The following is a 19,493-nucleotide window of genomic DNA, read 5'->3' on the forward strand; positions in this document are numbered from 1 at the left end:
AAGTCATTTATCTTTCCTCTCTCAGCTGTTGTATCACCACCTCAAGCAAACAAAACTTACTAATGACCTACAAGACACGGTGGTTGTGTTCATATATCTGTCTGCTAGTTTTCTCATCTGTAATCTGGATGAGATTATGTAAAATTTCGTAAACATCAATTACAAACATTTAAAAAAATTCCTAATAAATTCTTAAGTTGATTTCCCCATGTCATTGAGGAGTTGTTTTGAAAAGTTCTTTCCACCGCAGTAGGTCCTTAAAGTATTTCCAGGGAGTTGCCACTCAGAGTTTTACTACCAGAGAAAGGCTCTCTTGAACACATTCACCTTTGATTATGCTTAATATGTTTATTAACAAGAAGTTCATTATGTCTCCTTATAAAATTTGTTATTTTGGTTGTATACCAATGCTTTGCTAATTCAGTAACCACATATCTAATAAATTAATTCTGTATGTTTATTGAATCTCAAAAAGCACACCATGTAAAGTGCTTGCTTAGTATCTGCAGGATAACTTTTTATATTATAAACTACCAATAATTATTGATTGGACTTGAGAAAGCTGTGAAATTCTAGAGGGGTAAATTTGTACTAAGCATAAATGAAACATCACATAAAATCATAGAAGCTCTAGAAGGGCTTTAAAAAAAATCATCAGTGTATTTTGTAGTTTGGATGGCATACTAAATATGGATGAAAAAAATCAATATTAAATGCATTTTATTTAAATTAAAAAATATACATCATATCCAAATGCAATAGCTCAATGGTTGCACTAGAACAATCTAAAAGTTGTTAATTCCACAGCATGAGGCCCTATATATGCAAAATGAGATGAAATCTACTATGTGCCAGTGCTCCAGATTGCTGGCTGCCTTTGCCTTCTGATATATGCGAAAGCTCAGTAAAATGTGCTATGTGAGAAAAGAAGTGAGTGAGTTTATATTATTATTTCTAGTAGAACAAACTGCATTACTTTGTTTATAAAAAGCTTTAGAGGTCCATTGTTTGCTTTTCTCCTATTTTTATTTTAGATTATAAATTCCTCCCAGAATTTAGTGCAGATTTAAAAAAATCATTATCTTTAAGGAAGTAGTCATAAATCTACATATATTAGCCTTCTTAAAGCTGTATTTGCATAACTGATTTGAAAGTAACATTTGTTATAAGCTTAAGTCTCGATGCTATTATCCCATGGCAGTTAATTTCAACCACTGTGAAATGTCAAGGGTGACCTGTTTATAGTGACTCTCATTCTTTTCCCTTGCCAAAGCAGAAGCCACTGGATAAGCACCTAGATCCTAGGAAGTTGAGGAACAGGCACCTGATACCCCTGATGACTGATTAATCTCCTTCTCCCCCAAATTGAATCAAAGGCATCCACAGCTATTGGGTGGCCCCACTCTTTATTCCCTTTGACACTTTCTATTGGCTGCTACTAGAGTTAAATCTTAAAATAGACATCTAATAACGGACTTCCAATGCTCTCAAACCTTTCAGGTGTCTTTCCTAGATGGTACCTTGAAATTCTATGTTCTTTAATATTCACCTCTAATCTCATTATCCAAGTTGGAATTATTCTTTCCTTCATATTTTTATGACACTTGACTTTTCTATGTTGTAAGGACAACCTCAGATTAGTTGCTGTACATGCATTATTCTTTTAAATTGATGCTCACTGGGACACTAGAGTGTGAGGGATTAAGTGAGCAGGAATTTTGTTTATTTTGTTCACTATGATATCCCCCAGTGTCTAGTACAGTGTTTCCACACCTAATAGGTGCTTAATAAATATTTGTGGAATGGTTGAATGAGTCCAATGGGCTTTCAAAGTTTTTTTCTTGTGGTAAGCTTTAAGGAATATCAATGTCTTGTTCACCTCAATATTCCCAGTATAGAGGGCACTTAGCACCTTGCAGAAACAAGAGACTTTATAACTATTTGTTCCAAAAATAGATGGTTGGCTGAATAAATGAATAGAGCTGTTTTCTCCAAAGCCCAAGATGCTTCTAAAAGGCAATTGATCTTTGAAAGGTATAATCCTGAGTATTTAAAGAAATATTGTCATAAATTGAGTAACTAAATTAGTAATATATCCACAACGATAAATAAATAGCTGAAAACAAGACAAAACAAAATGTCCTATAACTTAAAGTGTTCCCACATGAACGAACACTTTTCTAAAGAAGACTACATGCAGCCAACAGTTATATGAAGAAAAGCTCAACATCATTGATCATTAGAGAAATGCAAATCAAAACCACAATGAGATACCATCTCCCATCAGTCAGAATGGTTATTATTAAAAAGTCAAAAAAACAACAGATGCTGGCGAGGTTGTAGAGGGAAAGAAATGCTTTTTACACTGTTGGTGGGAGTGTAAATTAGTTCAACCATTGTGAAAGGCAGTGTGGCAATTCCTCAAAGACCTCAGGACAGAAATGCCATTCGACCCAGCAATCCCATTACCTGGTATATACCCAAAGGAATATAAATCATTCTGTTACAAAGAAACATGCACACATATGTTTACTGCAGCACTATTAACAATTGCAAAGACATGGAATCAGTCTAAATGCCCATCAGTGATAGACTGGATAAAGAAAATGTGGGGGCTGGGCATGGTGGCTCACACCTGTAATCCCAGCACTTTGGGAAGCCGAGGCGGGCAGATCACGAGGTCAGGAGATCGAGACCATCCTGGTTAAAACGGTGAAACCCCGTCACTACTAAAAATACAAAAAATTAGCTGGGCGTGTTGGTGGGTGCCTGTAGTCCCAGCTACGTGGGAGGCTGAGGCAGGAGAATGGCATGGACCCAGGAGGTAGAGCTTGCAGTGAGCTAAGATCGTGCCACTGCACTCCAGCCTGGACGACAGAGCAAGACTCCGTCTCAAAAAAAGAAAAAAAAGAAAAAAAGGAAATGTGATATGTGTGTGTGTGTGTATGTATGTCTATATATAAGTATATATATTTATATATATATACACACATATATATACACACACACACACACCATAAAAAAGAACGAGATAATGTCCTTTGCTGGGACATGGATGGAGCTGGAGGCTGTTATCCTTAGCAAACTAATACAGGAACAGAAAACCAAATACCGCATATTCTCATATATAAGTGGGAGCTAAATGATGAGAACACATAGACACATAGAGGGGAACAATGCAAACACTGGGCCTATCAAAGGGTAGAGTGAGAGGAGGGAGAGGATCAGGAAAAATAACAAACGGATACTAGGCTTAATGCTTGAGTGATGAAATAATCTGTACCACAAACCCCATGACACAAGTTTGTGTATGTGACAAACCTGTACATGTATCCCTGAGCTTAAAATAAAAGTAAAAAAAAAAAATGTTCCCAGTTTTTGGATGATGATGTACCAGACACTGGAGATTTATGTTTTTAGTTTTTATTCATGATCTATTTGGAGAGGTCTCCCCCAGTCCACCCTATCCACAGCTGTACCTCTCATCAGAATGTACTTCTGAAATTGATTTATTTTGTTTCATAACATTTATCCTTACCTCACATAATATTATATTAGTATATTGGTTTCACACAGTAAAATTTCTACAGTTCTCCTGCTGGAATATAACCTCCATGAGGGCAGAGAGGTCTTGTTTCCTGCCTGGAGAATTGCATTAATACCTGGTGTATAGCAAGTACTCAAACTTTTTTTTAGCAAATGAAAACATTTTCTTTAAAAGCAAATTGTATCTCAGTATTGCCTCCTGCAGTCCTGTGGCTCTACTATTTGACCATGGGAGTATATGTTATCCCTCCTTATTTATTATCCCCATTTGAAAAATAAAAGTCTTCCTCTTTGGAGATTGAGTGTCATGTTTATTTTATGCTTGAAGATCCCTTGGTTAAGGATGTATTCGTGAGAAATAATCAGTACAAATGATAATATTTATGTTAAGCTCTTTTTTTTTTCTATGAAATTATTCTTTAGAAATTTTGCTGCCTCTAATCTTTCCAATCTGCCCGAAGATTATCTGTGAAATTGCTACAAGATTTGCCAGTGGTGTCAGGGTATAGGGGCTGCAGCATGAAAATTACACTACAGTATTTTGAAAAAGTACATCAGAATTAATTTGTTGTTGTTTTTCTTCTCATCTATAAGCAGTTTAAATTCATACTGGCCTCTGCTGTGTGTGGGAGAGATCCATAGATAATTTGTGCCTTTAATGATAGAGGTTCTCACAATTCTCTACATGAATGTCCTGACAGGGAAGACAAAATTGCCTTTTTGCCACTTAGAAATGCAGGACAAAGCAGCTGACAAATGTCATCTGGAATTTTATATCATACAAACACATATTCCCTGTGTCAGCAAGGGTACGCCTATATGATTTTAGCCGTTTCCTTCTAATTTCTCTAGAAATAATGGGTTAGTTCACAGAAGACAGTCTGGAGATTATTGATATAATCACAAATTGAAATGGGACCCTGAGCTCTCTGTTCACAGAAAAGCTTGCCTGGCTTTCTCTGTATTTGAAGTGATTAACGATGGTGCAGCATTGTGGGAAAATGGTATGTCTATAATTATACGAAGCCACAGGAGGAAGAAACCCTTTCTGAACGTGGTCTTTGAAGCCACCCAAGTTATTTGAGTCTAAGCCATTAGGGGGAAAAACAGGAAGAAAAAAGCAAGAAAACTATAAACAAATCAGAATATGTAGTAGTGACACTGGTCTAGGGAGAGGCTGTGTGAGACAGAAACAAAACGGTTGGGGACATGAAAAGGTAACAGACAGAAAGAGATGTTGGTTTAGCAGTTAAACAAGAGACTATGCAAAGCCAGAGCCCTCATCCTGTTAGCTGACTGGCATCTCCCTGTCATCCTTATCATTCCACCCTCCTTTGTAACCTGTAATATGGAGACAATATTTCTCACCATCTTTTGTGGGACACAATGACACAGACAGACTACTAAAAATAGAAAAGTCGATGTCAATATTATAAACAATGATGTAGAATAGGTTGGTCTTCATTGCAGCCTCTCTCTCTCTTTCTCTCTCATATTTGTTAACATACAGGCCTTCTTAAAATGTAGAAAGATTTAGGACTTGTGTGCATTTCAGAATCACATTTAAGGTGCAAGGGGCGTCTGGGACACTGTTTTCTCCCCAGCAGTTTTGGTGCCCTGCTCGCAGGAGATGGACTGTATTCTCTGGCTGCCTAGGGGCAGAGCTGGGGCTGACCAGAGGATGCGAATACAAACCGGCAGCTTATTTCCATTCCTGACCACTTGGTGCCACTCTAGCTTTAGAAACTGCTCAGATAAAACGAAACCCTGGGATACAGCTTCCTTCTAGGCTGGCTTCTGTGGTTTCAAAGACAGTCATTGTTTTGAAGAAGGTCATTTGGAGAGTTCGGTGGCTGATGTGATTAGAATGTGTACAGCAAGTCACATTCCAGGTGCTTTGTGTGCTAACACTTAGGTGTTATTACCAGCATTAATTATCCAAGGGACATGTAACAAACACAGGTGGGCCCTTGTTGGTTCATTTAAAAGGCAAGGCTCTGCAGCATGCAGACCTCCAGGTAGCCACCCCGGCCTTTAATTTGGAGTTTAATTTAGGGGTAGCTGGAGCACACCAGACCTCATCTATTCATAGACTGGATGTTATAAAAAGAAAATTATTTCAATATTATTTCCTCTCCAATATATGCTTCACACACACACTTACCCCTAGAGTAAAAACAGTCAGCAAGAACTTGAAAATGTTGTTGCTAAATATGGTTCCCTGCATGTGATAGTTCAGGTTTTTTTCCTATCCTCATCCTCTTTACTTGCATAGCTTTTTATTCGTTAGCAAAAATGACATTTTTCTTCACAGAAAGAACCATCTATCAAATGAGTTAACTACCCACAGGTTGCAAAACACATCACCCAAAATGAGACATCTTCATCTTCATCTTTTTGTTTTGTTTTGTTTTGTTTTGTTTTGAGGTGGAGTCTCACTCTGTCGCCCAGGCTGGAGTACAGTGACCGGATCTTGGCTCACTGCAAGCTCCGCCTCCCGGGTTTACGCCATTCTCCTGCCTCAGCCTCCCAAGTAGCTGGGACTACAGGCGCCGGCCACCGCGCCCGGCTAGGTCTTTTTTTTTTTTTTTTTTTTGTATTTTTTTTTTTTTTAGTAGAGACGGGGTTTCACCATGTTAGCCAGGATGGTCTCGATCTCCTGACTTTGTGATCCGCCCATCTCGGCCTCCCAAAGTGCTGGGATTACAGGCTTCATCTTGTTTTCTACCTCCCTTTTTCTTCTGGGACCAAAAGGGATTCGAGGAAGAAATTTGTACCTTTTTTTTTCTTTTTCTCCAGCATCAAGATGACTTTCTAAAATGGAGGACATTTCAGTATTTAGCTGAAGGTTCTGTGTTCTGTATTAATGGGAGCCCAGGAGTGAGGTTTGCCCACTTTTAAAGATGCTAGTGAGAGCTGTGCTTTTCTGACTCGTTAATTTGGAAAGGCAAGAGGAGGCTGCCTTTAAGAAATGTCTTTGCAATTAATTGCATGTAAAATCAAGTTTTTTCTGACACATTTATAGAAACTGCTTTACCTTATTTATGCTGATAACGCTTCTGCTGGCCTTAGCATGAGTGGAACTGGCCCTGGGCAAAACTGAGACGCTGGCAAAATCTGTTTCTGAGCCCCTTCTGATTTTGTTGCTCACCTTTCCCTTCTCTGAATGTAAACCTTATTTTTAATTTCCCCTTAAACCTTGGTTTTGAGTTCAGTTGCCTCTGGCATTCCACTTACGAACCGTGGGCTGTCCTTGGGTTCGGGGGTCAGCAAGCTCTGGGAGGACCCTGACTCTGCCATTTTCTTGCTGTGTAAGTTTAGGGAAATGATTTAATTTTCCCATTTTGAATAATCAGGGAAACACGGTATGTGAAGCTTGGTGTCTGGCATCAGAAGAGTGGAACACACAAAGTGCTTGTTAAAATGAAATTTTCTAAATCTTATTGTAGACAACTGACTCAGAATTTTAAGGGAAAGACTCAGGAATCTATACTTTCAAAAGTGCTCTAAGAAATTCTTAACTCTTACCTAAGTCTGAGAACTCCTGGCTTAAGAAATAAATCTTCCAAGGGGTAGCTGTTTTTATAAAAGGATCAGGAAAAATAGCATCACTGAAAGGAGGGGATGAGTCATGGAGGGGGGTAGTTAGATATCATAGTTTTTAAATTTTTATTTTTATTTTTATTTTTTTGTAGGGGAGAGATTTTTGGGCAAAACAGGGTGTGATTTGATCATTTTGCTGTCCCGAATCCCATCTAGAGAGGAAAAGTTGGGCATTTGATTCAGTATATTGTTTAGGCCAAGTACACAGTACCTCCTTTCTAAAGTGGAGATGCTAAATACACGGATTTTATTACTTCAGTGTCATTTTTTTCCAGCTTTTTAAAAGTTGTTTTCTGTATTCATACGTACACAAACAAGGCAGAGATCATTCCTCCCACCTTTGCTGATCAGTAGACTCTTTTGCTGGACTGTAAGCTCCACGAGGGTGGAGACCATGATTTTGTGCTCCTTTGGGATTTTAGGTTCTAGCACAGCACAAGCATGTGTGGTAGGTGTCTGGTCAATGAATACCTGAGGTGGGTAGACAAATTTTCTTAACCTCTAACACGTACGAATCAATCTGCCCTTTTCCTCGTTCTGTTCACCTTTGTGTATATATTCAAGGCCTGAGCAGATTCAGATTCAGTGAGTAATAGAACTGTTTCAGGGGAGGTTGATGCTCTGGATGAAGCTAGGTTGCGTGTATTGAAAATCAGGGATGGCTGGATTTATGGAAGGCAAATTTTGAGGGAAATTAATTCAGTATTGGCTTGTGCCTGGGCCATCTTTCTAGTTCAGATCATCTAGGAGATTAAAGATCCACTAACCTAATACCAGTCTGATTTGCAGGGCATATTGACCATTTGGAAAAGTGAGCAATGGAGCAATTTACTCCCTGCCGGGCTTTGATGTTGACCCAGACACTTAGTGCCTAGTGAGAAGATTTTAAGGAGTAACAATAGTGAGGATTGTTTTGAACATGGTTAGTATTTCCCTGAGGCAGTAACAACTATCTAATTCTTCTCAGAATTCAATGTACATAGCGGAAGTGCAGATTCCTGGGGGCCCTATTCCAGATCAAACCCATATATTTCAAACCATAGGCCTGGAGGAAAGCAGAAGAGAAACCCAAGAGTAATTGGACTTAGTCTGGAAGATGCTTTTCATGGGGTCCAGATCATCCCAAGTCTCCCACTCTCTTCCCCTCAGGGGCACTCAAGGGAGCAATATCTGACATGTGTAATTTATTCACTGCTCTCTACATGGGAAGTTCTAGCGTAGGAGTTAGGAGTATACTTGGTCTATATACATTTGACTCCAGGCTTCAGCCTTGTCACTGTTTTTTTGTTTTTGTTTTTGTTTTGTTTTGTTTTTTTGAGATGGAGTCTCACTCTGTTGCCCAGTCTGGAGTGCAGTGGTACAATCTTGGCTCACTTGAACCTCCATCTCCCGGGTTTAAGCCATTCTCCTGCCTCAGCCTCCCAAGCAGCTGGGAATACAGGTGCCCGCCACCATATCAGGGCTTTTTTTTTTTTTTTTAAATTTTTGTATTTTTAGTCCAGATGGGGTTTCACCATGTTGGCCAGGCTGGGCTCAAACTCCTGACCTCTGGTGATCCGCCTACCTTGGCCTTCCAAAATGCTGGGATTGCAGGAGTGAGCCACTGTGCCCAGCCTGGTTCTATAACCAAGAACCACATAACTTTTTGAATCTCATTTGTTTCACCTGTAAAATGGTTTAAGGAAGCAAACTTCTCTCATGTGCTCTGGCTATCGCTGTGCCCATATTTTAGATGGGTTACAAGAAGAGTTTTGTAGATTTTTGTTATGGTTGACTTTGAATTCTTAATATTAGATGGGTTAGAAGTCCAATTTCTTCTTTTATTTTTAACAGTTTAGAGCAGTGATTCTCAAAATGTGGTTCCTGAGCTAGTAATGTCAGAATCCCTGGGGAACTTGTTAGAAATGTACATTCTGAGACCCCACCCCAGACCTACTGATAAAATGTTGGTGTGGAGCCCAGCAAGCTGTGTTGTAATAAAACCATCCAGACTATTCTAATGCTGCTCTCGTTTGAGAATGACTGAACTTTAGGGGAATGTTCCTCATTGGAATAAAATTTTAATGAACACCAATTTGGCTGAATGGATAATCCTTCATACAGCAGAATTTAAGGAGAACAGATAAAGGCCATTCAGGGGCTGTGTGTGGTAAGAGGAAAGTAAGACAGTATCTTGGATCAGCTACATCACAGTTACCTTAATTGTTTTGGCTAGGGCTGACCATATGCTTATATTAGATAAGTTATTTAAGCTCTGAGTTTTGTGGTTCTCGCTTGTAAATTTGGGGGAATAATAGGAGTCCTACTTCACTTGGCTGCTGTGGGGTTAAATGAGGATGCAATAAAGTGCCTCATGCAGTCTAGTGTGCCAGGTGTTGGGTGAATGGTTCCTTGTGTACCCTCACTGAGTGATGTGAGATTCCACTGGACTACAAGCCCAAGGAGGGGCAAGGCCTGCATCTCTTTTGCTCATTGTTACAGCCGTAAGAGCGAAGACAGTTCCTGACCCAGACATTGTTCAATAAATATTGGTTGTATGAACAAATGAATGAATGAATAAAAAAAGTAAATGGATGAATGACTATGCCAGTTTTCTTTGGATATATTGGCTGATACAGTATATGTATGATGAAAAGTTTACTTTTAATTTTTACTTGGTTAAAATATGGCAGTTTTAACCCATATTAAAAAATTCAAGGGACATACCAGTACTTCCATATCATTAAGTATAAGGGAATATACTTGCACTAAAAGATAATGGTGAAATTAAATTAGTATGAGTATTACTGATTCTGTGTGATTACACGAAAATTTTCAAAATTTCAAGTTATGAAATACTGCAGAGATCTATCGCTGAAAATATTTAGATAGACTGAAATTTAGGGTAGATCAGCTTTGCAAACACATTTTTTCTCCTTTGGTTTCCTTATGAATCATTTGTTTTTGACCCTCAACAAATAAAGGTTGTCAAGAAAAAAAGTTTCCAATGAATTTCTGCCTTTACTTTACTTCATTCCCTTCCTCCTTTACTTCTTTGTCTTCATTTTCCTAACCATTTTTTTTTTTTTCTTGTTTGGGTTCCAAGTATATGCCAGTGATGTTAAACACCCTATAGGCTTTACTTTTTTCTAAATTAATTTTTTACCAACCATACTATAACCACTCTGTTTTACAGATGGAAAGACTGTGACTCTGAAATATAAGTAATGTAAGCAAAACAGGACTGGGACTTAGGTCCGATTTCCCATCCACTCCATGAGAGCATTTCATCTCATGCTCTTTTCACTATAGCACCTGGAACAGAGAAACATCTTCATTGCTTTTTGGCTAGATGTGGTTACCTATTACTCCCATACTTAGGAAGGGCAGATGGGCTTTCCAACTCTTAGGAGACTTGCAGGTGAAAAGGAATGGAGTGAAAATAGCCAGATCATGAGCCATAGGAAGAGAGAGGATGGCCTTTCTTTTTGCCTAAGAAGTGGATGTTCAAACATCAGAACGGAGAAAACTTAAAAGGGAAAGGTTTTGGCGACCTTGGATTTGGGTCAAGGAATGCTCTCCATCCTCTTGACTGTTTACTCACCACCCTTGGTTGTACCTAATCCAAGTTCTATGATTTGAACTTACTTTTTTGCGGGCCTTTGACACTGGTTGTCTGTGCTCTCTCCTGCTTCCCATTCATTCCTGGAAACTTGAAGCTTCTGTCAATGTATGCCTGACCAGTCTAGGCAGAAGTGATCTTTCCTCTGCATTTGTGACTCTCTTTGACATTCTTTTGGCACTCAATTACATATTGCCTTTCGGTACTAATAAATTAGCTGAATAAGAACCATTTAATATTGAGTAAGTAGCGTATTGTTTTCCAAACACAATTGTATTGTAAAGGTTCCATAAAAACAGACAACACTTAAAATAATCATATTAATGAAATAATAACTAATTTTCATTTAAAAACCAGTGTATCATTTCATCTATTCCTCATATGAATTTGTGCTGATATAGTGGGAAAATGTAGTCCAAAAGGAAAAATAAAAATCAACATAAACAGCATCCAAAGATAACTAGTCTTAAATTTTAAATAGATTGAGGACAGAGACCATTTTTTACAAACCTGAAATGTTTAACAAGGTTCTAATCACATAAGTAATACTCAGCGTACATTAAAAAATTTTATTTCAATAGTTTTGGGGTACAGTGGTTTTTTTTGTTACATGGATGAATTACTACATGGATGTAGTAATTCTGAGATTTTAGGGCACCCATCACCCAAGTAGTGTATATTGTACCTAATGTGTGTGTGTTTTTTTTTTTTAATCTCTACCCTCCTCCTTCCTTCAGCCTTCTGAGTCTCTAAAGTCCATTTTACCACTCTATGCTTTTGCATACTCATAGCTTAGTTCTAACTTATAGGTGAGAATACATAGTTTTTGGTTTTCCATTCTTGATTTACTTCACTTAGTATAATGGCCTCCAGCTCCATCTAAGTTGCTGAAAAGACATTATTTTGTTCTCAAGATACATATATTGAATAATCCAGTATGTTCCACAAAACATAGTTGATTAAACATAATTGATTAAGCTTACGAGGGAGCTGAATCATATTTTCTTGACTTGATTGTTGACTTTCGCTCCTTCTTTTCTTTTCACACAGCCGACTGTCCAATATGACTTCTACCCAATGATGTCAGAGACTGTTGTTATGTAGAAATTCTAGTCATAGGAAAAATCACACTTTCCTTAGCCAACACTTTACTTTTTGTTTTAAGAAACCAGAAAGGCTATGTTCTAATGTTTTCTTAAGTAAAACTTCCAGGCCCTAACAAGTTGCATTTTTAGAAAAATCTTACTCAACTTAACTCCCCGTGGTTCTGTAATGTCATCTATAGAAAAATTCTTGAAACAGCTGTGCCTCTTTGTGTCTGAAAGATTGCTCTTTCCTTGGTCCATGAAGGTTTATAATTATGTTGATTTTAAAAAAAACCCTCCAGCTTGGACCACATTTCCCTCTCCTGTTGAATTCTTAATATTTTATGATGAAGAGATGCATGCTTTTTCCTGGATCCTTCTTTCTTTTTTTTTCTCACCCTTTCTTCAAAGTGGGATGTTTTGCCAATAGCTTTACTGGTAGTACTATAAAAAGTAATGGCGGAGAGCCTAAGATTTTGGACTTTCAAGTCCTACTTCACTCTTTAGCACTGTGATCCTGGGTGAGTTACTTAACTGCCTCAGTTTTCACATATGGACAATTGCAACAATAATATTAACTACCTCACATGAATATTCTGATGGTTATAAAAGACATTATATGATAAGAGGCTTAGCATACTGCCTGATTGGTGCCTCAACATAAAAAGAGCTGTCTTTTTCCCAAAATGTCATCATCCAGAACATGGGGTGGCTTTTACTAAAAAGTTATTATGGAATCTCTTATAAAAGATGTGCTGTAAAATAGCACATAAAAGCACATAAACCCTAATGACCTCAGTGAATGCAAGTTTTCCATACCTAAAGTGATCATCTGCCATCATAGGTTCAGAAAAGAAGCCCCCCAAATTAAGAAATAATTAGTAAATGTTCCTGGAGATTTCACCTTATGACATCAAGTATTGCATGTCACTGTGAACACAATCTATAAAGAGTCTTTAAAGAGGAAAATTCTGTGTGTTTGGGTTGTGGAGGTTAGGTATCTACTTCTATAGGACGAAGAGAAGAGTACATGCCCCAATGTAATGCTGATGAATACTTGGGGCAGGAGGTAATATTGCTACCAGTTGCATCACGCACAATTTCAAATAACTTAGATGGAAGAGAATATAATGAGTGCTAGAAGACTGTTCGACATCTCAAAATATGCATCCAGAGATGATAATGACATGATGATGAAGATGCATGTGAAGAACTCCAAGTAAGTTATTCCAAGTATCATGAGGGTAGTAAAGAATAATATATCTGAACTATGTCTAAATTCATGTACTTCATACCATATGTGATTTTAAATACACTCGCATATAGAAATGTACAAAAAATAAACCTTAGAGGCAAATATTTAACTTTTTGTCTCTAAGTCGAAGTTAATATACTGAAGTTGGCTAAAAAACATTTTGGGAATCTTCTTGTTGAGAAAATGGAGGACTCATATTCTGGGCCACTGTCTGTTCTAGCATATGTAGTAAAGAGTATTAAAAGATTAGCCCCAATCATGGCAGTAACATTTCAAAAAAGATCAAGTCCCTTTAAAAAGTAATCAGTCTGATATTTTGAACTGGAATATGCATATCTTTCATCATGGGGATTCCTTTTTTTTAAAATTCAACATTATCTCATTCTATTGATCTTTGAAGCTATTAAATTTTGCTTCCTCAATTACCATCTTTCTCCTATCTCAGCCCACCGACTTTGCACATACTCCCTAAACACACACACATATTTTTTCATGCTATAAAAATAAATCACTCTATAACTTCTATGTTGGTTTATTTCATGATAGAGTATTATTCATAAATTCCTGTTTAGTGTATTCTATGGACCAGTCACTGTTTTAAGAACCTTATGACCATCCTGTTTAATCCTCACAACCACTTTCTCAGATAGACACTACTGTTATCCCATTTGAAACAAGAGTAATTGAGGCACAAAGAAGTAAAGCAATTTTCTCTAGGTCATATAGCCAATAAGCAGGAGAGCCAGTATTTGAATTTAGAGTCTGACTTCAAAATCTCAGGCCTAACCACAATGCTATACCCCTCCACTGGCTAGGGAGTCTTGTTTATGTTTATTTAGTAATAAAACAACTTTTAAATTACAAAAATAGCACATGCTAAATGTTAAAAAGCAATAGTAAAATTCCTAAATTTTTAAAACCTCAAACAATGGTAAAATACAAGTTGAGAATGAAGGTCCCTCTTCCCCCTACCAATTTCCATAGAGATGACTATTATTAAAAGTTTGTGTTTAGCCAGGGGTGATGGTATGCACCTACAGTCCCAGCTACTCAGGAGGCTCAGGAAGATCACTTGAGCTCAGGAGTTTGAAACCAGTCTGGGCAACATAGAGAGATTCTGTCTTAATTTTTAAAAAAGTTTGTTGAATATTATTTCTAATTATGTAGACATAGATATAAAATATATATTAATGACATCACAGTAAACATATTCTTCTGTAAGTCATGACTGATTCATTTATATGTCATGCATGTCTTTCTATGAAAAGATGTGTGATTCTGCCTTAATTTTATTGGTTCCATAGTATGGATGTAGCATCATTTCTGTAGTCATTCCACTATTCATGGCCATTTAGAGTATATTCATGGGAATATAGGAAACTATGGAAATGAATATCCTAGACTTTATCATCTCTGTGAATGTCAATTCCATTTTTCTCCAGTTCAGGCTTAATCTTGATATTGCTCTTGATGCCTCTTTTTCTCTAATATCCACATAAAATCCATCAGCATATCCTACTGATTCTATTTTTAAATATATGCAGAGACATTGGTCATTTTGGTCATTTCTAATCACCTCTTCTCACTATCATCAAATCCATTACTTCTTATCTGAACTATTGTCATTACCTTGTAACTTGTTTTTCTACTTGCCAATAGCAGCCAAAAGTGATCTTTTAAAAACTCAATCAGATAAAAATTGCTCTACTCAAAGACTCTCCATCTAAGTCACTAACAGTCAAAGTACATGCCATGATCTTTAAGACCCTCCCTGAGCCAGCATCCTACTACTTTTCCAACCTTGACTTCTACTGCATTTCCGTGTATTGACATTACACCAGTCACATTAAAATATCTGCTATTTCTTAAATATAATAAGCACAATTTCTCCTTAAGATATTTGAATTTGTTCCCACTGCCTACAATCCTTTGACCCATTCTTCCCCCATATTTGCTTGACTGACTTCTTCATTTCTCTTTTAGGTCTCTGTTCAAGTGCGATCACATCTTATTTGTTGAATGAGTGTTTAGTGAATGAATATATCTTTACCCAACTGAATAAATATTTCTGGAGAATAAATTTCTAGAAGTGAAACTGCTTACTTATTTCAAATCCTTCATTATTCCAGTCCTCCGTCTTATATCCTTGCCTATTTTATTGTAGTATTCTCATGCTCCTCTTCAAAATGCTTCTGTGTTCCTGTCTGCTGTTTCTACTGTGGAAGGCTGGCTGGCTTTCTCTCTCTCCTGGGAGCTCTGGAAGAAAAGGAGACACTAGGCAGCTGGTCTGATTCTCGTGGGCCACTTTGCAAGGCTGTGATTTCAAGAGTGACCTTGGGGTGTCACTGAGTTGTCATTAAACAATTTAATAGATGAAAGAATCCCCTCTTCATACTTCAGCCACACTTATTTTTTCCAAATATGTTGTAAACACTCAGTATTGTAAAGAAAAGATTTAAAAAAGAAATCTGTCTTATCATATTGGTTTAAAATATAGAGGATGTATATTGAAATTAGAACAAGTCAGAGAAATCCTGGAGTTTTAGTCATGAAATAAAACTTTTGTCCATATGTATCTTTAAAATATTATGGCATTTTTGTTCACCCTTACCACATTCCATTTGAGAAAATCATATGATTACTATTGATGATAAAGCGATTTATGATTTTCATGATTTCCTGGATAACTAGGATAAGAATGAGTAATTAGAGTAAAAAAATTATGGACCTTTGGAACTAGGAGAGCTTATTTGTTTATTCCCCTAATTTTCTACAAAAAAGGAAACAGACTACTGTAGAGGTTGGTTGACTCATTCAAGCTCACACAGCTAGTTAATGGTACAGGTGGGTCCTCTGACTCCAAAAATAGTGCTCAGTAGCATCCATGGAACAGTGTCTGTGAACCAAACCTTGTGCTAAGTGAAGTTCTACCTGCTAGATAATTCCTGTTCCTTCCAATTGTCCTGACACCCTGCAGTTTAGTTAGATTATGTGATTTGGCCTCATATTTCTTCTGGAGCTAGTTGGATAAGGATCACCCTATTAGGGTGCTTAATTTTGTGCTAATGATCCTTCTTTCTGTCTGAAGTTTTCAGGTTACAGTTTTTTCAAAGAAACTCTGTGCTGCTTGTCCTTTTCCGCTTGCTGCATGATGTGCACATCGGTGCCTCCTGCAGCCTTCCACTTGTTAATTGCCTCTCCTTCCTAATGAAGCCTGTATCAGCTCCAGTGCTAATTGAACTTCGTCCTTCATTCAGACTGTGTTATTAAACAAATAGTCACAGTGTTTGGTCTCACTTTAATAGGAGCATTGATGTTTGCTTAACATCAAAAACTTATTAGTAATCCATTGAAAAGGCAATTAATGGAGGACATGTGGGTAAGGAAATTGAACTAGTCTGCACCACAGGACAAAGAATGGCAAAGACACTCTGGTTTTCTAAGGTTTAACTGTCTGTATCCTGGTAGTTGCAAAATGATTGTTAGATTCTTGACTCTTAACCCAAAACAATGAATTTATCATTTATGTAAAGTAGCACTTACATGTCTAATATCAAAGCGAAGGGTAAGCTGGCTTACCTGTCTCTGAAGTTTTCAATCATTCTCCCTCTCTCTTTATAACATTTTCCCCAAGTTTTTTAGCAGGACTTATCTTGGTGGTTGCAGAAAACATGAACAGGTGAAAAGAAGGTAATGTGTCACTTGCAGTCTTCCCACCTATAGCTAACCACTGATAAGCTTTGGTGTGTATTCTTTGTTCCTTGGTGCTGCATTCTAACACACACAGAGAGGCACAAAATTGGATTACATATCATATTGACCTGTTGTTTATTTTTTAATTGGTCATATGTTGTAGGTATCCATCCTGGACAATAAATAGAGACCTATGTCATCATAGTCAACGGCTTTGATATAATCTCTTGGTTGGATAGGCTGTAATTTATTTAATCATGTTGTAAGAGGTTTAGAAACAAGTGTCTCTTACTCAATTGTTTACATAGCCTTAAGTTGACTTTATTATTTGAATGAGTAATAGTAATACTAGAAAATAGTAACACTAGAAAAAGAAAATTGATAGACTACTCTGTTATAAAATAACTGTCCTCTGTTTTGTGAGAATATGCAATGTTTGGTATTATCAGGGTACAAATTTATAGGCTATGTAACAACTTTTCTGAGTATCCAATTTTCTTTACTTGCAATTTCACCAAAAAATTATTAAGAAATAACAGGAGGTTGTTCACGAACTATTTTTAAGATAATGGCTTAAGGTGGGATTTTTTCTCTACCTGTATACTCATGAGGATAAATGATACTTGGGTTCAAAGGAGAAACAAACTAAAAACATGAATCTAATGGCATCTGGCAGTGGAGTAAAGCAGAGCAGATCAAATTCTCTTTACAAACCACATTAAATAGATATGAAAGGAGAAGAAGTAATAACGGGGTCACTCCATTTGTTCCATGGACCTGGGATATAATGTGAAACTTCCATCTGTGTTAATGAGTCATGCATGGCTGGGTCCCCAGGCAATATTTAGTAAACGAATGGTGTTATTGCCTGGCAGGGACCCTTTTAGAAAGTGCTGTTGTTGCGTGAACCTAAATATATATATATATACACACATATATATGTATGTATTCTGGTTTAGCTAGGATTATGATGCATAAAATGTTGGTAATAGGTTTAAAAGATTAGCATAGACCAGCTTTCCATGAGATTGTTCTTTATATAAAAAAGTTAAATGCTATTTCTAATGTCATCATAAAAGTCAGGCTGGAGGATTATCGATTTTTTGGAGGCTTTTACTAGATAGCTTGATAATTGACTCTCTCAAGTTTTAACACTTGGCCCTGGGTTTGCTGTTTACCTTGCTCAAGCAATTTGGTGTAATTAATTTTTATAGCTGTATTTGCTTTTAGGGTTTATATTTTGGTGGAAAGCTATCTCTAGTCAAAACCTCATAGAATTACTTTTTTCTTTGAATTAAAACACAATTGTTTAAAATAAGAGTCTCATCTATAAAATTAAATAGAGAGTAAAATGCAAAATCTTTTAACATCTTTACAACTACATCAGATAGACATGTCTGTGGATAAGGATTGAAAAGAAACAAAACTGAACGCAGTTAATGTGTTAGGTAGTAGAATTGATCCATGTTTTTAGTAAAGAATAAGTAAACATAAGGGAAAAAGAGCATGAGGTGAGTTGTTTGGCTGGTAACGTCAGTTTTGACAGTTTTATTCGGTTGGGGCCGCAACTATAGCTTGGCTGCGGGCAGGACACCGGCCCTCACAGGTTGCTGAGTTCCAGCAGGGTCTGGTCCAAGATCTGATGAATCTCCACGTTCTCCTCCTTGGCACTGGCCAACGTCTCTTCTAGGTCATCGGTAGTTTTCTCCAACTTTGCCACAGACCTTTCGACAAACTCTGCTCTGGTCTCAGCCTCCTTCAGCTTCTCCTCCAGCAGTTTCATCTCCTCTTCATATTTATCTTCTTTGGTGGAATACTCCTCCTCTGAGGCCATCAGGGACTTGAGGGTCTGGTCCATGGTTTCAAGTTTCTCCTCCAACTGTCTGGCTCGGCTCTCGGCCACCTCAGCTCTCTCTTCTGAGCGCTCCAGGTCTCCCTCCAGGATCAGCGGTTTCCCGGCCACTTCCTTGTATTTGCCGTCTGAATCCTCAGCGATGAGCTTGGCCTCCTTCAGCTGCACCTCCTCCGACTCCATCTGCTCCTTGCCTTTCATGGCCGGGTTTTTATGACCTTCATTCCTCTCTCACTCTCATCGGCTGCCTTCTCCTCGGTCTCCTCTAGCTTTTGCAGGGCTGTAGACAGCGCTCCTGAGCCCGTCCGGCTCCTCCTCTTCCTGTTGAATGTGGCGGCTAAGGGAGGCCATATCCGCCTCAGCGTCGGTGGACTTCTCGGCCCGCTCCAGTTTCTCCTGGGCCTCCTTCACGGCTTGAGAATACTTTTCGCCTCTGTCCTCTTCAGCTTTTTCCGCTGCCCCTCCAGCTGCTTGCAGTGGTCCTCGGCTTGCTGCTTGTTGGCTTCGGCCCGCTCCGGGTGGTCGATGGCGTTCTTCTTGTCCAGCTTTAGCATCTGCATCTTCCTGATGGCGTCCCTGGCCGGCGGGCAGGCGGTGAGGACTGGGTGCATCGGGCTGGCTGCGTGGACTCGGCGCACGGGTGGCAGGCGAGATTTATTTTTATCCGATCTGGACTGAGATTTATTTTATTTTTTTATTTTTTATTTATTTATTTTTTTGAGACGGAGTCTCTCTCTGTCACCCAGGCTGGAGTGCAGTGGCGCGATCTCGGCTCACTGCAACCTCCGCCTCCCGGGTTCAAGCGATTCTCCTGCCTCAGACTCCGGAGTATCTGGGACTACAGGTGCCCGCCACCAC

General features: G+C 38.2%; 1 long non-coding RNA gene and 1 pseudogene across 2 annotated transcripts; both read right to left on the bottom strand.

Annotated features, from left to right (window-relative positions):
- Positions 1 to 10,192: 10,192 nt before the first annotated feature.
- Positions 10,193 to 16,663, bottom strand: LOC116274985. Its single transcript, XR_004183888.1, has 2 exons — positions 15,194 to 16,663; positions 10,193 to 11,859 (listed from the first exon to the last, which is right to left on the bottom strand). It is a non-coding gene; the product is annotated as an uncharacterized LOC116274985 (long non-coding RNA).
- A 1,048-nt stretch (positions 16,664 to 17,711) lies between these two features.
- Positions 17,712 to 19,246, bottom strand: LOC101009305 (annotated as a pseudogene). Its single transcript, XR_161118.4, has one exon. The product of XR_161118.4 is annotated as a tropomyosin beta chain pseudogene (transcript).
- Between the last annotated feature and the right edge of the window lie 247 nt (positions 19,247 to 19,493).

This window comes from Papio anubis, chromosome 5 (assembly GCF_008728515.1).
Source record: "Papio anubis isolate 15944 chromosome 5, Panubis1.0, whole genome shotgun sequence".
Taxonomy (NCBI): domain Eukaryota; kingdom Metazoa; phylum Chordata; class Mammalia; order Primates; family Cercopithecidae; genus Papio; species Papio anubis.